General features: G+C 44.4%; 1 protein-coding gene across 2 annotated transcripts in view; it reads right to left on the bottom strand.

Annotated features, from left to right (window-relative positions):
* Positions 1-21,089, bottom strand: part of LOC143291894 (FMRFamide receptor-like) — a 36,411-nt gene extending 15,322 nt beyond the window's left edge. Inside the window, exon 1 of one of the 2 annotated variants that reach the window (XM_076602034.1) lies at positions 20,910-21,089. The gene's annotated coding sequence lies outside the window, so the exon portion shown is untranslated. Of the gene's footprint in view, positions 1-17,644; positions 17,866-20,909 lie in introns of those variants that run through there. The other variant, XM_076602032.1, reaches the window with a different exon arrangement.
* Positions 21,090-21,403: the final 314 nt, after the last annotated feature.

Here is a 21,403-nt window from a genome sequence, read left to right as displayed (position 1 = left end):
AGTTGCTACACGGGTCAACCCCCCCACCCCCACCCCACCCCACCCCCATCCCTTCCCCCCTCCCCGGACCCCTCCCCCATCCCCGCGTCCCTCCTCCACTCCCCACAATCCCTACACCCTTGAGGAAGAGAGGGAAGGAAGAGAGAGAGAGAGAGAGAGAGAGAGAGGGAGGAGGGGGGCATATCGATTAAGATCGAAGGCGCGTGCAGATGAGGGCAGGTAACCGTTTGTTGGACAGGGGAACAAAAATCAATGCCCCAGCAAAACACTGACACTGCAATCCTTGCCAACACGGAAACCAGTTTTCCTGTTGACACACTAAAGCTTCTTTATTTATTTTTTTTTTTTTTTCTTATTTTCATTTTTTATAGGAGGGAGAGCGGGGTGGGCTGGGGGGTTGGTGGTGGTATTGATCTCAACGAACGACATGACATGCCTGGCGTATTGAACCACCATCAGTAATCTGCTTTAACCCCTTCGCTGGCACTGACGAGCGTGCTTGTCAGTCATTGAAAGGCTGCTGCCGTCTGTTGAACTGACAAGCCAGAATGTCAGCGATCTTTTCTTTTTTTTTTCTTTTTTTTTTTTTAATAAATGGTCTTCTTCCGTTTCGGATTCCATTACTTGTGTGTTCAACAGCAAAATGAGAGCTGTATTATCAATGGTTTCTCCATTGCAATGGGAAATCATGTACAGCTTAGTCTTTTGTGAAGGACTATGACTCTCAAACTAGGAGGCAAAATTGCACTGACTCTTAGTGCTGCAGCCGTGGGGGCTAGCTGGCTTTTGGGAAGCATCCCAACGCCGACTGTCCTAAAACTCTCTTAGCCGAAAGAGTGGGGATGTTACTTGGGCAAGACACTCTCCACAACAATCGATTTCTAACCCAGATAGTCGGGACAGCATTTACCTCCTCCGCTGTTCTGATGGTCCTCGTCGAAAACGACTGACTATCATACTTGTGTTCAGTTCAACCACTCAAAGAACACAAAAGCAACGACCACACTTCAAATCATTGACACAAGGATCTCATTTCACCAATGTCCGAAAGTCGAGGTGGTCAAAATTAATGGTCAGCACGCTGGATTCTCGCCCAAGTTTCCTGAGGTCGATCCCCGTGGCACCTGGTTGTTGGTCAAGTAAAGGATTGAGATTTTTCCCATCTCCCTGGTCAACATTCGTGCAGATCTGCTAGAGCCTGAAGCCCCTTCGTGTGTGTACGCGCGCAGAAGCTCAAGTACGCGCGTTAAAGGTCCTGTAATTCATGTCAGCGTTCGGTGGAAAACAAGAAACAAGAACATATTCAGCATGCACACCCCTAAAAAACGGAGTGGGAGTATGGCTGCCTACTTGGTGGGGTAAATAAAGAAATAGGTCATACACGTAAAATGTTGTGTGTGTGTGTGTGTGTGTGTGTGTGTGTTATATTTCTCTTTTTCGTCACAACAGATTCGGGCAGCTCTCCCCAAGGAGAGCGCATCGATACACTGAGAGTGCTGCCCATATTTTTGTACTTTTTCCTGCGTGCAGTTTCATTTGTTTTTCCTATCGAAGTGCATTTTTCTACAGAATTTTACCAGGGACAACCCTTTTGTTGCCGTGGGTTCTTTTACGTGCTCTAGCGTCCAGACCACCACTCAAGGTCTAGTGGAGGGGGAGAAAATATTGGAGACTGTAACGTGATTCGAACCAGTGCGCTCAGATTCTCTCGCTTCCTAGGCGGACGCGTTACCTCTAGGCCATTACTCCACTTGTGTGCGTGTGTGTGTGTGTGTGTGTGTGTGTGTGAATGAAACCTGATTGAATAACACAGGAAACGAATGGCGAGCGCCCAATGGCAACTGTCAGTCGGCTCTACCCAAGTGGGCAGTATATTGTGCAAATGACTCCGTGTTTGTAAAGCACTTAAGAGCTTGGTCTCCTGCCGAGGATAGGCGCTGTATAAGTATACATGTCATCATCAACAACCCGTTGACTGCTGAATCTTAGTGAACTGAGAATCAGTGTGACCTGAATTTCAAGTGCAGTCATTACTTTGTTGTTTTCCTCAGTGGTGTAAGTGTTGCTGCTGTACAAAAGTAATGAAGTCCCCAGAGGAAGAAGTTAAAAAACACACAAAAAAACAGAGTGGTGACTGACATCCTGACTTGTGTAAGCTCTGTCTTATCTCAGTGAGGTTACAACACTTCACTGACATCCTTACCTGTGTAAGCTCTGTCTTATCTCAGTGAGGTGACTGCCCTTCACTGACATCCTGACAATTGTAAGTTCTGTCTTATCTCAGTGAGGTGACAGCCTTTTACTGACATCCTGACCTGTGTAAGCTCTGTCTTATCTCAGTGAGGTGACAACACTTCACTGACATCCTTACCTGTGTAAGCTCTGTCTTATCTCAGTGAGGTGACAGCCCTTCACTGACATCCTGACAATTGTAAGCTCTGTCTTATCTCAGTGAGGTGACAGCCCTTCACTGACATCATGACCTTTGTAAGCTCTGTCTTCTCACAGTGAAGTGAGAGCCCTTCACTGACATCATGACCTACGTAAGCTGTGTCTTCTCACAGTGAGGTGACAGCCCTTCGCTGGCATCATGACCTACGTAAGCTCTGTATTATTTTAGTGAGGTGACAGCCCTTCACTGACGACCATGCTCGTCTGCAGCAGTGGAGGGGTTAATCGGAGGCAGAAGGTTCGTGCCAGAGCGACGGCGCGTGTTTGCAGACACTGATGTTGCATAGTCTGAAAGTTTGCTAAGCTCTTACACTGACGCATCCTATGTTTTGCTAAACGCGAACCGACTACACGTTTGTTGCAGTCTGGTGAATTATTATGTTTTAATCGTTTCCCCTTTTTTTCTTTCGAGTGTGTGTGTGTGTGTGTGTGTGTGTGTGTGTGTGTGTGTGTGTGTGTGTGTGTGTGGAGAACGTTGATGCGATAAATCGATATCAGATTTCTTTTTTTTTTTCTTTTTTTTACTACATAGAATAAATATGCAAGTTAGTTTTGTGCTGTGTATCAGAAATGAATTCAACACACACACACACACACGCACGCGCGCACACAGACACACACACACACACACACGTGCACACACACGCACACACACACACGCACGCACGCACGCACACAAGCACACACATGCGCGAATGGACCAAAAAAAAAAACCCAAAAAAACCAACATAACCATGAACACATTCAAACACAGCTGAATGAAGCAGTTTGTTCCGCGACACGAGTTTGGTCATGCTGGGACTGTTCTTTTTTTAACCTGCGTGGCATATAAACCATACCGTTTAGTGGGTCCCCGGGAACCCGTTTCCCGCACGGCTTTCTCATGATTATTCCGTTTTACCGACGCGGTGTCAACAACAGTTACATGGATTTTGACAACTCTGTGTGTGTGTGTGTGTGTGTGTGTGTGTGTGTGAGTGTGTGAGTAGGTGTGCGCTTGCGCACGTGTGTCTGTGTGTGTCATTGTGAGCGAGTGTGTTTGTGTGCATGTATGTGAGCGTGTGTGGATGGTGTGTGTGTTTGTTTGTGCGTGCGTGCGTGCGTGTGTGTGTGTGTGTGTGTGTGTGTGTGTGTGTGTGTGTGTGTGTGATTGGATGTGTGTGTGTGAGAGAGAGAGACAGAGAGAGAGAGAGAGAGAGACAGACAAACAGACAGACAGACAGAGACAGACAGACTAGACAGAAACAGAAACAGATAGAGAGACACTGAGACAGGCAGGCAGGCAGACAGAGAAGAAACTATACACATTAGGTGCAGCAAAGGACACTCTCCCCCCCCCTCCCCTCCCCTTTTTTTCCATTCCCCCCACTCCCTCCACACACACACACCCCAACCCTTCTCCCCCACCCCACCCCTCCCCCGACACACACACACCATTTTTCTTTATTCTGCCGCACGCTAACTTTACCATACAATTGAGTCCACACGATTTTGCCCCACCCCACCCCACCCCTCTACCCCCCCTCCAAACACTTACCATTCCAAACCCCAGCCCCTTCCCAACTGGGTGCGACGGAGGGGTGGGGAGTGTGGCAGGGGTGGGTGAATATGGGGGTGGGTGGAGCGTGGCTATATACGTTTACCAGTCTATCTTTGTGGACGATTCACCGATACGTTCTTGGACTGCCGGGAAACGTGGGGAAAAAACCTTTTCCCGTGTATGACATTGTACTGCTTTTTGCACTGCCGGGTGCACACGGTTTGGGGATTCCTTTTTTTTTTTTTTACTGTCTGTTCATCTGTCACGCAATGCGCCGACTGCAATGTAAAAAGGAAAGACTAACAAAAACTAAACAAAACAAAAAGAAAGAAGAAGAAAAAAGGAAGAAGAAAAAAAAGGAAGAAGAAAACAGTGTGTGCAACAAAAAGTAATGTGACTGTACTATTTAAGAGAAAATTAATGTTGCGAGAGAGATAGATAGCTATAGCTAGATAGATAGATAGATAGATAGAGTGAGACAGACAGACAGACAGACAGAGAGACATAGACAGACAGACAGAGACACAGATGGACAGAAACAGAGAAAGACAGAAAGACAAACGGGTAAGAAACAATGCACAGTGGATACACTAATGTACACCCTCTTATCCCACCCCCCCCCCACAGCCCCTACACACCACCTCAAACACCTAACCACCTAACGTACCCTACCTCACTTATCGTGCTTCGGCTGCACGTGGACTTGGGATTACAGATTGAGCCAACACGATTTTGCCCCCACCCCTCCAACAATTACCATTTCACCCGCCACCTACCCCCCTCCAGCCACCCCCACCCCCCTTCCCCCACCACCACGACCTTTCTAACCGAGGGTGTGTGGTGGGGAATAGGAGGCGGTTGGGGTGGGGGGCGGAGGCGGGGGGGGGTACGTTTTGCAGTCTGTCTTTGTGGACGATCAACTGATACGTGGGGATTTTTTTCCCTCTCATGTGACTTTGCTTTGCACTGCTGGGCTTTGGACACACACGGCTTTGGATTTTTTAAAATTTTTTACCTGTCTCTTCGTCTGTCACGCTATGCACTGACTGAAGTGTAAAAGGACGGACCCCCCCCCCCCCCACCCCAACCTACCCACCCCTCCCCCCCAAAAAAAAAAGAAGATGAAGAAGAGGACGATGTCGGGGGCAACAAAGTAATGTGACACTACCGTCTCAGAGAAATGTTAGTGTGAACTGAATTACTACACACCTTCGGTTTCATTAAAAGGATTTAACGCATTCTCTATTTTGCGAGAGAGAGACAGACAGACAGACAGACCGAGATAGACAAACAGACAGTGAAGAAGCTATACACATCAGGTGCAGTAACAGACACACTTTCTCCCCCCACCCCCCCCCCCCCCCCCCCCCCCCACACACACCCCCCCCCTCCACCCCCAACACCTTGTCTTCAGCACCTATTCAAAAGCTCCCCCCTCATACCCCAGTTCCACCCCCAAACCCACACCCCGGCGTGCTTCGGCGGCACATTAACGTACTCCAAGTACATCTACACAATAAATGGGTGGTGCTGTCAGTGTAGCGACGGGCTCTCGACCTAGGGAGAGCAGCCCGAATTTCACACACAGAGAAATATGTTTTGACAAAAAGGAGTAATACAATATTAGTATTACCACTAGAACTAAGGGGGGAAAGATTGAGTTCACACGGTTTTGCCCCCCCCCCCTCCCCACCTCCATACCCCCGCCTCCCCACCCCCAACATTTACCATTCTACCCACCACCAATACCACCCTCCCCACCGCAACCACCACCACCACCACCACCTTTTCAACTGTCCAACGGTGGGGGTGGAAGGCAAGGGGTAAGTGGGAGGGTGGGTGTATAATAATAATCATCATCATCATCATCACAGTTTATTTATACTGCGTCTTTCATTAAAATACAGTAATGCTCAAGGCACATTACACGAGTAAATTATAAAAAAAAATAAAATAAAAACTCTACACAAAAATCACTATGAAAGTAAAAAATTTCCAAAAAGCCCCTCCAAAAACCAATCCGTGTGAACAAAACAGTCACCCTAAAACTGCGAACTGGACCAAATATCTTCCACGTAATTAAAAACCAAGCGGAGGCGTGAGCCGGCGGGAGGAGAGGGCGATAATCATGTTTCTTCGTGTGACTTAGCTCGCCTCTCCCGAGGCTTTGGATCCGTATTATTATTATTATTATGATTATTATCTGTTCATCTGTCACGCCATGCACTGACTGCCATGAACAAAAGAATCGACAAGCCACACAAAGCAAAAAGCTGAAGAAGAGGAAGGCAGCTGCAACAAAGTAATGTGACACTCTCTGTCTGTCTGTCTGTCTGTCTGTCTGTCTGTCTGTCTGTCTCTCTCTCTCTCTCTCTCTCTCTCTCTCTCTATATATATATATATATATATATATATATATATATACCGTGTCGTTATTTTATACATACATACATACATTCATACATACATACATACATACATAAGCATGCATGCATACATACATACATACATACATACATACATACTTACATACGTACAGACAGACACAGACACACACACACACACAGAGAAATACATACATACATACACGCACACGCGCACGCACGCACGCACGCACGCACACATACACACACACATACATACATACATAGGAGACTTAAAACCCATGACTCACAGCTGTCACACTTACAATCATACTTTTAACATTTCATTTCGCCCATAAAAGGCCTAACCTCTGTGCACAAATAATGACAACACAGAGCTCGGGTTTCGTTCAATCACTGAAATTGTTCCAATGACGTATAAATTTGCGAAAATTAGAACTAAAATGAGGAGTGAGTATCAGCCACAACCCAGTGTTAGTTCTGCTTTTAATACCATTCCTGATGGTCTTCACTGACGTCAAACTACCTTCAGGACAATCATCTCGGCGTGGTGTCAATAGTAGCCTGATACTCTCTCTCTTACTCTCTCTGTCTCTCTCTCTTGCACACGTAAGGCTAGAAGTAAATAAGCATGTTCCTTACTCATTTTTTCCCCTTGTGGATTAAGAATTCGACACACACAGGCACAGACATATTTTCACACACATGCACACACACACACACTCTCTCTCTCTCTCTCTGTATATATATATATATTTGTATTTGTATTTCTTTTTATCACAACAGATTTCTCTGTGTGAAATTCGGGCTGCTCTCCCCAGGGAGAGCGCGTCGCTACACTACAGCGCCACCCTTTTTTTTCTTCTTTTTTTTTCCTGCGTGCAGTTTTATTCGTTTTTCCTATCGAAGTGGATTTTTCTACAGAATGTTGCCAGGAACAACCCTTTTGTTGCCGTGGGTTCTTTTACGTGCGCTAAGTGAAAGCTGCACACGGAGCCTCGGTTTATTGTCTCACCCGAATGACTAGCGTCCAGACCACCACTCAAGGTCTCGTGGAGGTGGAGAAAATATCGACGGCTGAGCCGTGATTCGAACCAGCGCGCTCAGATTCTCTCGCTACCTAGGCGGACGCGTTACCTCTAGACCATCACTCCACTATATATATATCAACAACAGTAGGCTCTGTATGTCTTTAAAGTTTGTATTTTCAAAAGCAGCAAATTTTCGCTGTAAAAACAGCTTCTTCAGGCAAGGGCAAAAAACATACAAATTTTTAAGACATGCAGAGCCTACTGTTGTTGATATTAAAAAAAAAATACCGGCCTCGGTATTTACACACACACACACACACACACACACACACACACACATATATATATATATATATATATATATATATATATATATATTTATGTATATATACAGAGAGAGACAGACAGACAGACAGACAGACGAAAGAGAGATGTACTTAAGGAAGTGTGTGTGTGAGAGAGAGAGAGAGAGAGAGAGAGAGAGAGAGAGAGAGAGAGAGAGAGAGAGAGCGGGGAGTGGGGGGCAAAGGGAAAAAGATAGATAAATAGATAGATGAAGGCAGCCGTATAGCCAGACAGAAAAGAGAGTAAATGTACGTCCCAAGGTCTCATTTTCCCCATAAAACGGGAACGAAGCCTAAAACTAACAAACAAATTGATTATCCAACTAAATGAAGATAGATAAGATATATATATATATATATATATATATATATATAGTATCTAGTGACCAGCAGCAAACTGTGCCGTGACGTGTGGTACTCGTGTGCAATCTGCCACACGTCACTCGGCACAGTAATTCTCCATGGAGACGACATCCAATCCAACGTCTCTCTCTCACCCACGAACACAAAGGCCTACTTATATATATACACATACAGACGGAAGCGAACGGAGGCAATCACAAAGCAGACATGAAGGCGGCGGGGATGAAGGGGGACGGAAGCGGAGAGAAAGAAAGAAGGCGTGAGTATCAGCAGGAGGCGTCACTGCGTTCGCTCAAATCCATAATTATACGCTACACCACATCTGCCAAGTTTAGCAGATGCCTGACCAGCAGCGTAACCCAACGCGTGAGACAGCGAAAAGAGGACAATCGTCAGCTGAAGACGTCAAAGAAGACAATGACGTCAAAGGAAAGATGACGTCAGCAGACAGGAAAACCGGACGCGACATGTTTCATTCGGAGAACAACGGAAGGTGCAAAAGTCACGGGAAAGGCTGTGCAATTTTTGGATGCTGCAGCAACTGCAAATTAGAAGGACGAAAAGGATAATTATGATCAGAAAAATAACAATGGTGCAGCGTATGCGCTTGTTGCTATTAATCTAAAACGGGAGCAAGCCGCTAAAAATGAAACAAATTATAGTTACACCCACACAAAAACTGCCACATGTACAGTAGAGATATAAAGAAAATTCGTGATGTTCTTCACAGTTCAAGCAACTACTAAGAGCTCTCAAAACAAGCGTGAACTCCATCGTGCAATAACACTTAAAAGTGAATAGCACTTAAACCCCAAAGAACACGAGAAAAAAAAGAAAAAGAAAAAAAAAAAAAAAAAGACCAAGGGAAAACTATCGCAAATACATTTGCAATAGAAATAATTATAAGAGCTTTAGTTTGGAATTAGGGTCCACATTTCTGGTGCACCTTGATTCAATTATGATGACTGTTTTAAAGGTATTTTGAAGGCTACGATACGTATGCTGCATTGTGCAGGGAAGAGTTTCCGGTGATCTGTGCGAAGGACTAAAGTATACCTAGATAATCCATATTGACGGTTATGTATCAATGTCCACCAATTTGTATTTCAGTCAGTCAGTCAGTCAGTCTCTCTCTCAGTCCCATGAAGCTGACCATCCTGCTAACTGATAATACCATAATCAAAAGGTTCACGATGTGGGTTAGCGATCAAAAGTGGGCCTTTCTTTTCCCCCTTTGTTCTATGTGCAAAATTAAGTGCCACACAGCGATCACAAGTGGGTCTTTCTTTTTCTCTTTGTCTTGTATACATAATTAAGTGTAACAACTCAGCGTTGACAAGTTTGCCACTGCCAGCAGGAACTTCGGCCTTACCATCAGCACGAGGAAAACTGAAGTTCTCCATCAGCAAGCCCCAGGGAAACCCTACATTGAGCCCAACATCACAGTCAACGGTCAGAGACTCAGTGCGGTGGAGCGGTTCACATACCTTGGCAGTACACTGTCACGAAATGCGACCATCGACGATGAAGTGAACGTCAGGATTGCAAGAGCAAGCGCAACTTTTGGTAGACTCAGTGCAAATGTCTGGAACAGAAGAGGCATTGGTCTTGAGACCAAGCTAAAGGTCTACAGAGCAGTAGTTCTCCCCACACTACTGTACGCCTGCGAAACTTGGACAGTGTACCAACGACATGCCAAGAAGCTGAACCACTTCCACACAACATGCCCCAGGAAGCTACTGAACATCAAGTGGCAAGACAAGACCCCGGACACAGAGGTGCTCGCAAAAGCCACCCTTCCCAGCATCTTCACCATCCTGATGCAGTCCCAGCTTCGCTGGGCTGGACACGTGGCGCGCATGCCAGACCATCGGCTGCCCAAAAGGCTCTTCTATGGCGAGCTGCAACAAGGGAAGAGATCACACGGAGGTCAGAAGAAGCGCTTCAGAGATACTCTGAAAGTCTCTCTGAAAGCGTTTGATATCAACCCTGACTCCTGGGAGGAATCTGCAGTGGACCGTGACAAATGGCGTGCTGCTGTGCACAAAGGCGCCAAGTTGTGCGAGGCCAACAGGACTGCTGCAGCTGTTCAGAAGAGGCAGGCCAGAAAGTCACGGGCAAACAAGCTCCCTGACAATGGTATGCCTGTCTTTGTCTGCCCCAACTGTCAGCGAACATTTCGTGCGCAGATTGGACTATTCAGCCATCTGCGCATTCACAGATAGATTCATGAGCATCCTCCCCCCCACCCCACCACCACCCTCCCCCCATCCCCCAGCTGGATGACAACGATGGTCATCATCGATCTCGATGGACACACACCAAGTGTAACACACGGCGATCACAAGTGGGTCTTTCTTTTTCTCTTTGTCTTGTATACATAATTAAGTGTAACACAGGCGATCACAAGTGGGTCTTTCTTTTCTCTTTGTCAAGTATACATAATTAGGTGTCAGACTAACCCTACTTGATGCCCGGTACATCACGGTTAGCGATCGAAGCGTTTCTTTCCTTTTTCCCCCTTCTTTGTCATGCATTTATACAGTTTGACTTCGGACAATACCTACTTGATATCTGATATATATATATATATATATATATATATATATATATATATATATATATATATATATATATATATATATATATATATTTCTTTCTTTTCTTGTTTGTCATACATATTATTATGATTAAGTGTGGCACTGCCCTGCTTAATGCGTGGTATATCAGGGTTAGCAATGGAAGCTGGTTCTTCCTTCCTTCCTTCTTTCTTTCCTTCTTTCATTCCTCCCTGCCTTCAAACGAAAGAGAAACGTCGTGACTAGGCTGCCCACACGGACCCCCCGCACCCCGCCCCCCCCCCACGCCCCCCTGCCCCCCTCCCCCAGTAGAGTGCTTGTCAAGGCTTGGCTGTGTCACTGAGATCCATGCATCAACCCCCAAACATTTTCCTTTCTGTGGGGGAATCAGTCGACAGCCGAAAAAAAAAAAGAAAAAAAAAAAAAAAAAAAAAAAAAAAGCAAATCCCAACCCTGATGATGGTCCGCCACTCTGCATATTTCTAGCCAGAACAGCAAACACATATTCGCGCCCGTCCGCGCGCGCGCACACACGCACACACACAAACACACACACACACACACACATTGAAGACACAAACATTTATCTCTCTCTCTCTCGCGCGCGCGTTCATATGGAGCTATGGCCTTGAATGAATAAATCATCTGAATCTGAATCTCTCTCCCTCTCTCTTACACACACACACGCGCGCGCGCGCGCGCGCCTACCAACACACTAACACACGAGTAAAAAATAGATGTTGATTAATAAAGATACAGACTGAAGTGCCTTACTTATGTAAAGAGACAGCTTGTATAGGAGAGCTTCTTGTTTTAAAGATTTATTTTAATATATATGATTTAGTGACTGTGCGGGAGTGAAGAAGGCAGTGAATTCTATGTTTGCACTGGCGAAGAACTAAAACCTCTAACATGACGTCACCCAAACCTCACAGCAGTCAGTGGCTAAGATACAGCTTTTTCGTTTTTCTTTCTTTCTTTTTTTTCTATTATTTCTTTCTTTCTTTCTTTCTTTCTTTCGCTCTCTCTTGTCTCAATATATTTCCTTTTTCCTGCTGTAAACAAAACCGTCCAGCTACGATGATGAGTTGTTTGATACACACACATACACACACACACACACACACACACACACACACACATATATAGTATTTAGATCTACATGACGGGCGCAACAGCCGAGTGGTTAAAGCGTTGGACTGTCAATCCGAGGGTCCCGGGTTCGAATCACGATGACGGCGTCTGGTGGGTGAAGGGTGGAGATTTTTACGATCTCCCAGGTCAACATATGTGCAGACCTGCTAGTGCCTGAACCCCCTTCGTGTGTATATGCAAGCAGAAGATCAAATACGCACGTTAAAGATCCTGTAATCCATGTCAGCGTTCGGTGGGTTATGGAAACAAGAACATACCCGGCATGCACACCCCCGAACACGGAGTATGGCTGCCTACATGGCGGGGTAAAAACTACATAAACGCTGGGCAATCTAAAACCAACACTTGCCCTTTTCCATGCAGTTATTTGAACATATCTTTTGTATTAAAAAAAGAAAGAAAAAAAAGCACACACACACACACACACACAGTCTCACACACACACACACACACACACACACACACAGAGAGAGAGAGAGAGAGAGAGAGAGAGTCAAAGGATTCTTTTGTCTTATATAATTGCGTTCGTGAACATTCTGCTAAACACAATTATTCGTTTGTCACAAACCAGTCCTAAAATACACACCCGTGACTGTATCATTTCCCTGGGGGAAAAACCAACAACAACAACAACAGCTGTAGAATAGAATGTTTATAAATGGCTCTCTCTCACTTCTTTCCGAGTGATCACGGACAATTGCACTGAGAAGAGAGACTCCCTCGTTCTGTCATCATCAATGAGCAATAAAAGAGTGTGTAACAACACGAAGCACAAAATGCCGGCCTTCTGTCTCTATTCAGCACCAACAGTGCTCCATACCTGGGTAGCTAGCTATGGTCAAGAAAATCGACCTTGCCGTGGTCACCACTGTCGTCATCGGTTCATTGTTGGGGGGTGGAGTCGGAAGAGAGAGAGAGAGAGAGAGAGAGAGAGAGAGAGAGAGAGAGAGAGCTATTTATAATCATCCTGTTCTGAATTGCTTTTGTTGTTGTTTTTTTCACGTTTTCCAACGAGTAGCATGTGGTCGTTTCCCCCGCTTCTGTTGTTGTCGGGTGGTACAGGATCAGTCGATAGATTTACTTGATTCTGCATACGTCAATGTAGGTGACAGATTTTCTTATTGTTATTGGTTAATATTCTCTACACGCCGATGTGGATGACAGATGTTCTTATTGGTTAATATTCTTTATACGTCTATGCGGGTGACAGATTTTCTTATAATCATTGGTTAAGATTCTATACGGGTGACATATTTTTCACTGTTACTGATTGCAAAATACTGTACACGTCTATGTGGTTAACAGATGTTTTTATTGTTATTGGTTGTTAAGATTCTGTATACGTGTATGCGGGTGACAGATTTTCTTACTGATGTTGGTTGCAAAATACTGTATACGTCTATGTGAGTGACATATTTTCTTATTGTTACTGGTTGCTAGATACGCATACGCGGATGACAGAATGTCTGATTGTTATTGGTTGCTAGATATTGTATACGCATATGCGTGTTACATGATTTCATATTGTTATTGGTTGTTAGATTATGTATACGCCAATGCCAGGATTTCTTATTATCAAACAAGCCAGCAACCAACCAGTTAACCGACATTTCATTTTGTCAAGTTTATTGTTCTTTATGAGTACAATGAATGTAGCAGATTATATATATATATATATATATATATATAAAGTTATTGTTTTATCATCATTTAGCAAAGCTACCGACCAACTAGGTGATCTGTCAATCTACCAATTTTGGTAACCAATTTTATACGAATGCCTTGATAAGGGATTTCCTTGTAACCTAGCAACCAATCAAATAACTCATCTCATATTCCCTTCAGTGTAGCATTTCTGTAAGCCATAAATTGATATCTGCAAGAAAACCAAGATCCGTGATGGGAATTCTCTTGATATTACATTTACAAGCACCACCACCTCCTTCTCTCTTTCTCTGACACACACACGCACACACCCACACCCCCGCACACACCTACACACACCCGTCGTCTTTGTTGTCACAGATAAAGTGCAAACCGAAAATGTATATCAAACGTCGCTGCATCTTGACGTGTCTTTTTTCTGTTTCTTGAATCCTTTCTATTTGAAGCATATTAACTAAAACGAATAGAACATTTTTGACGTATGAACAAGATAACTGACTTACTAACTAACCAACTAACTAACCAAACAAAACTAATGAGCGACTGACTGTTACAAAAAAAGGACAGTATCGAACAAACAGTACCAAATCAATCGTGTACACACGCGCGTTTCCAATTATAAGTGTGCGCACATCACGTATGCTATTAGCTTTCGACAGTTGGGAACCCCCCCCACCCCTTACAAACGACAGCTGGGAAACCCCCCCTACAAAAACAACAACCCACTTTCGAAAAACAAAACAGAAAAAGCAGAATCTGGGTTTTCCTCTTCGTTCTTACTTCTGTGTCTGACGACTGAAGACTGAAGACAAAGCCCACATGCAAGCGCAACCGGGTCGATGTTTCAGCACCAGACAGTCACGATGTCCCACAGAAAGCTATAAATACACACGTGAGACTTCAGACGTTTCCAAGGAACAGCCAATGACCACCTCACCACACTGACAAACCACCAGACCCCGTCCTACCAGATGTACAACCCTGGGTTACTTTGACGTTGTCGTCATCGCAACTCGCTGATAGGGAAGGTTTGTTGGTTCACATGTGCCCGTGCTCGTTTACCTGACGATAGCTTGGGTTGGTGCAGCTGAGATGACCGGCCGTGCTGTGCGCATAAGTTTGACATTCATTGCATCCGTTTGGGATCCCCAAACATAATGTGAAAATATACATCGTTTGTTAGCGACTACTAGATGTCCGTTTTTTTTTTGTTTTTTTTTTTTTTTGTTGGGTTTTTTTTTTTTGTTTGTTTGTTTTGTTTTGTTACAAGATATTTCCTCGTCTTACTGTCTTCCAAAATCGAACATCATTTTTTTTTCGGCAGATTCGAGAAGTCTCTTGGTTTGTGACGTTCTCCTGCAGTGATTGTGAACACTATTGAATTGTTATTGACACAACAGTGGACATTTTCATAGACAAATTAACCGGATATATATGTGAATTGCTCTTTCTCACAGACAATTTACAAATTAATAACCCGTATTTGTATTTTAGAAGAGTGGAGAGGGATAAATCAGTACGGATTCTCCTCCTACTTTATTGTCGCCAGCACCTGTTCTTCGGAGAATATGCACAGTTTTGTACTTACAGTTATTATTGGAACCATTAATCATCAGATAAACATACAGGACATACTGGTGTAAACGGAAACAGCAGGCAATAACTTACGACCGAGAGAAGTCTGACAGACAGACAAATGGACACACAGACAAAACAACACATCAAGTTCTCTTTTCTTCCCCCAGCTTTATGCCCCATCATCTTCAAAGTGCCAGGGACCTTATTCCCACGACACTCACTCCAATCTCCCTCTACGCCCCCCCACCCACCCCACTCCACCCACCCACACACACGTCCCCCACACTCCACCCACCCACACACACGCCCCCAGTTAAACGGATACACCCAGGTCTGTCTTCTTTTTTTTTAATGATAGAAAATATGGATAGTGGTTTGCTATAAAAGTACTCTCTCTCTCTCTCTCTCTCTCTCTCTCTCTCTCTCACGTATCCCATAGTTGTCTGCTCCCTGTCTCTTGTTACTGTTATTGAATAATATCAACGGTTTGCTACAGACACGTAGGTATACAGTTCGTATATAATGAGAGTAATTTCAAAAGCCCGGTAAAGAAAGAATGAAAGTAACAATCGACTGAAGCAACGCAGCACATTTTTTGTGAGTCTGGAAAAACAAACAAACAAAAAAAAATATACAGGCGTGGCGGAACACGTGAACTCCCTTATCATCGGAGCGCTGATGCAAAACAACAACAACAAACAATGGCTAAGGACAGAAAGGAAAAAAAAAAGGGGAGTAAACAAATCACGGATAATTACCATGCACAACACGGAATTATGCGTCACGCCATCCCTAAAGAAGCTTAACAACACAACACAACACAACACCACACACACACACACACACACACACACACACACGCACGCACGCACGCACGCACGAACGCACGCACGCACGCATAGTGAGAGAGAGATAGAGGGAGGGACGTAGGGGGGGTGAGAGAGAGAGCGCCCCTCCCCCCTCCCACACAATGACATGTACACACGCACGCACACACACGCACGCACAGTGAGAGGGAGATAGAGGGAGGGAGGTAGGGGGGTGGGAGAGAGAGCGCCCCCTCCCCCAACACCCCTTCCCCACACACACAATGATAAGTACATACACACACACACACACGCACGCACGCACGCACACACACACACACACACACACACACACACACAGACAAGCTGTAAAATATCTCATCAAGTCACGGTAACCTCAGCAAAATAAAATAAAATAAAATAAAATAAAATAAAATAAAATAAACACAAAATAAACACAAAAAAACACACACAAACAAAAAACAGTGAAGAAAAAAAGAAAAGAAAAACAAACTGATTTACATCATAAATAACCACAAAACAAACAAATAGAATGAAAATAAAAAGTATAAACACGTCCGTTACAGCAGCTGAGGTGAGAGACGCCCTTTAAAACAAAACAAAGGTGTTCCGTTACAGACGCGTGAACGCTAATGAATTTGCAAGTGCAGATTGGGGACAGAGAGAGAGAGAGAGAGAGACAGACAGACAGACAGACAGACAGACAGACACAGACACAGAGAGACAGAGAGAATGTGTGTATGTGTGTAAATGTGACCGTGTGTGTACTTATATATGTGGTGTTGTCACAAGTTGTGTATGTATGTGTGTGCGTGTGTGTGTGTGTGTGTGTCAACGTGTGTGTGTCGGTGTGTGTAAATGCGTGCGAGCGTTCGTGTGTAGTGTGTGTGTGTGTGTGTGTGTGGGTGTCACCGACCAGTTCAGTTTATTATTTTCTGACAGGCGTGCAAGCTCTAAGTGACTAATTTGTGGTGGGCTGGGCCCTTCACGTGTATTCATCATCAGTGAATCAGGCATATAAAAAGAAGAAGAAATAACCGTGTTCAATTCCAATCATATTCGCATAAACGAAGCACGCGCGAGTTCAGGTCACGGTAACCTCAGCAAAGAGACATTTGGCAGCCAACTGTACAAACATTTCAGTCACCTCAGATCAGATAAGAGACAACTTCCTAAAGAAAAAAAAACAAGTTTACCGACACAGACACGTTTGAAAAGAAGCTTTTGTCACATCAGTCATGCATGTGAACGCTCATGCACGTGATTGTGCTGATTTTTTATACATGGGAGGAAGGGAGGGAGAGATGGAGAAGAAAGAGAGAGAGAGAGACAGAGAGACAGAAGCAAAATCACAAACAGTTGAGTATTAAAAACTTAGAAGAGAGAGAGAAAGAGACAGAGACAGACAGACAGACAGAGACAGAGAGAGACAGAGACACAGTGACAGAAAGAAAAACACAAAGAGTATTAAAAACTTAGAAGAGAGAGAGACAGAGACAGAGACAGACAGAAACACAGACAGACAGACAGAGACATGGACAGAAACACAAAGACTCGAGCAATAAAAACTTTTTCTAACCCGTCAAAATAACCCCTGTATTTTTCCAGACAGCAAACGCACACCATAATTCGAAAGCGGCCTGCTCACGGACTGTAATGGGGGAATAAAAAAACCAAAACAAAAAACAAAAAAAAACCCAAAAAAACATACACATAACACCGCATACCTTTCCTTCTCTGGCACGGGCAGTGTGGTTGAACGAACTGAAATCGCTAGGCTGGACGGACCACTCACTCAGTCTGGCAGGTCGTGCCGTCGCCCAAGGCTAGCGCCACACACTGATAACGCCAGTTTCCTATGTCCACCACGACACCGCCACCGACACCAACTCGTTCTCCCCAAATCGAAACTCGGGGCCTGGAATGTCGTCTGCTAAAACCTCGTGTGAGCGAACCCCAGCGACACGCGAGAAGCTGATTGGTCGACACAATTGAGACGTCACGGGTGACGTTTCTCGTAGCCGTACAAAGCGAAGCAGTGGAGAGACGGTGGTATTCCCGAGTTACCTGCGCTTTGGTCCTGCAAAGATTGCCGGCAAGCCTACTGTTTGCCGGGAGAGCAACATGGAGTGAATTCACATCCTCGTCTTGCACAGACACCGACAAGCCTGCATGTCTGGGTGGGGGGAGGGGTGGGGGAGCGGGGGTGAGAGCGTGCGTGACTGCCAAGCGTTGTTGGCACGACGGAGATAATGAGACTGAGCGGAGGGTGATCAATAGGAAAACCTCTGGAACCAGGAGAGGCACAGCACAGCTAAGCGGCTTGTACCGACAGAACGAGCACGGGAGGTACTCTTGACTGACAAGTACTCATCGCTTTGGGCACGGGCACTGACACTGAGCTGAGTGGGCACGGGAAGGGGCAGGCAACTGACAGTCGGTGGTAGCATTAACTTCCAGCGATGTTCTCATTATCCACCCAATTAATTAGATCAGGAAGCTTTAGCTGGGTGACTGGAAAATTAGCTGCGTGAAAGTGGTGGAAAATAGTAACGTTACAAAGCAGCTTTTCAGATTCAATGATTTAGGAAATTTTCCTCTTTTAATCAATGACTTCTTCGTTCGTGAGCTGCGACTCCCACGTTCATTCGAGTGCACGAGTAGGCTTTTACGTGAATGACCGTTTTTATCCCCACCATCTAGGCAGTCATACTCCGTTTTCGGGGGGGAAGGAAGGGGGAAGCATGCCGGGTGAGTTTTTGTTTTCATAACCCACCAAACGCTGACACGAATTACGGGTTCTTTAACGTACGTATTTGATCTTATGCATGCGTGTACACACGAAGGGGGTTCAGGCGCTGGCAGGTCTGCATATCTGTTGACGTGGGAGATAGGAAAAAACCTCCACCCTTTACACACCAGCCGCCTGACTAGGATTCAAACCTAGGAAAGTCCAACACTTTAACCACTCGGCTGTTGCGCCCGTCGTAATTAATGACTAAGAGGGCGGACATTCATTGAGGTCAGCCGCCGCTGTGATTCATCATCGGTCCCTCGAGAGGATATTCAAGTTTTATACTTGTGGAGTTGATATCGTACTTCATAAGGATTAAATTTTCCCTACTCAAATATAAGGATTAAATTTTACCAACTCAAACTAGGCGTACGATGACTCAGTGGTTAAAACGTCTGCCAGAAATGGTGACTCAGTTCTGAAGTGGCGACCACCCTGAAGGCGCGGGTTCGTACCTGCCGAGGACCAAAAAAAAAAAAAAAAAAAAAAAAAGGCGGCAATACAAGGGCATCCAGGAGTCATGACCTGGGTGCGGCCCGGCCCCCTTAGAGTGTAAGGAGTAGTTCTGGGCCGAAACACTTGACTGAGGGGGGCTTCTTCTCTGAAGACCTTGTGCTATCCAGCTCTCCCTAGAGTTTCTTATCACTGTGCCAGAGATATGGTGTAATAAGCACAGTCTTTAAAAATAAAACAAAAACAAGCAAACAAACAAACAAAACAACAACAACAACAACAAAAACACCCCATAATTCAGCACTCAATCAATAAAAAAAGAAATTTTACTCGATAGTTTCAAAATCGTTTGTAACTTAAAAAAAAACAAAAACGAACAAACCTACGGTGCAATCATGCATACCCTAACGTGAATACGTTGGATGATGTTTACATGAAGGATGTTTAATCTTCCCAAGAAATGCACATGTCGCACCTGGTCCTGGAAAACTTTTGTAAAAAAAAAAAAAAAGTAAAAAGAAAAAGAAATCCGCTTTGATATCCGTGAAACAAATACACAAGCAGACAGGAAAGAAAGAAAAAAAAATGGATATGGGTGGCACTGCACTGAGTCGATGTAGTCGCGCTCCCTTGTGAGAGCAGCTTGAATTTAACACAAGTAATGTGTTGTGAAATACAATACAATACAATGCCATTTCCCATCATGCAAATCTATTATGGTCACGGAAATACAATACAATACAACACAATACAACACAACACAACACAATGCCATTTCCCATCATGTAATTCTATTATAGTCACGGTGGATAAATCCCCTGTGACATCTATGTAAGGTGACCTTACACTCCAACAGTTGATGGCCTCTCGTGATGCGCATGCTCAACTTCTAGGACTGAGATCACACAGTCGACTGTCACGTTTCACTGTCACCCTTCAATGTACGGCTCAACTTTCCTGACCAGCAAGCACTGCGCATGTCTTTCTTTCTGTTTGACGTCAGGGTGTGTCGTGGAAAGGAAGCGGAGAGAATAGCCTACAAACCCTGCCACAAAGTCTCAAATCAAAAGGGATTCCCCCAAGGGTCGTCGTTATCACCTCCCCTATCAATCAAAAGAAAAAAGAAAGAAAGAGAAAAGGTCCTCAACAGTCTCTTGAAAGGTGGGCAGGATGCTTCCGCAAAAAAGGGAACTGAAAGGAAAATTGACAGAGAGCTCGCCCAGTAGATCGATACACATACATACATGTATACATACATACATACACACACACACACACACACACACACACATATATATATATATATATATATATATATATATATATATATATATATATATATGTCTGTAGACAGACAGACAGGGAAAACACATCGAATAATCGGTTTTTATCCTTAGTCAGGTTTAGGTGCTGTGCAAAATTTTTTTTATTAAACTTGCTTTGAAAACCCTCGACTCAGCTGTCTTGTATGGTCAGCTGGGCCATAAAAACCATGGGTATGATATGAGCGAGGTAATTAATCCAACGTAAGTACATACATACACACATACATACACACATTGATACGTACATACAAGCATACATACATATATACACACATACGTACATACGAACGTAATAGATAGATAGATAGATACATACATACATACATATATACGTACGTACGTAATAGCGAGATGAATAGGTAGGTAGATAGATAAATACATACATACATACATACGTAGGTACTAATTGAATATACTTACCTAATGAATGAGACAGACAGAGACAGAGAACGTGTGTAGGTGTGTGTGTTCGTGCCCACACATACAACAACAACGTGATCAACAAACGACGCTCGGTGAAGTTTCGTCTCAAAGAGAGCCAGCCATCAGTGCTGAGTTGAGAATTCCCCTAGCGTGGACGTGCAGTTACCACCATGCATTATTGAAGCAGGGCTCTCTGTCTGTCGCTTCTTCTTGCCTTGTCCAACAGTCAGCAAGGGTTGTTCGCCTCTCTCCCTTGGTGGCTGGCTGTGTGTGTGGCTGTTAGATTCATTTGGCGCTGTGTGAGACAAGACAAGACAAGACAAGACAAGACAAGATATGAAGTGTTTATTTCAGGAAACCTCTTGGGTTTACATGAAAATGTTACATATCATATATAAACCAGTAATAATATAGAACGCGTTTGGCATTATGCACACAATCAGTGCTTACAATGGACATACCGACTGTTCAGTTGACCGATACATGTGGAG

Source organism: Babylonia areolata, chromosome 18 (assembly GCF_041734735.1).
Source record: "Babylonia areolata isolate BAREFJ2019XMU chromosome 18, ASM4173473v1, whole genome shotgun sequence".
Taxonomy (NCBI): Eukaryota; Metazoa; Mollusca; class Gastropoda; order Neogastropoda; family Buccinidae; genus Babylonia; species Babylonia areolata.
Note: the sequence above shows the minus strand (reverse complement) of the source record. Positions and strands in the feature narration are given on the sequence as shown.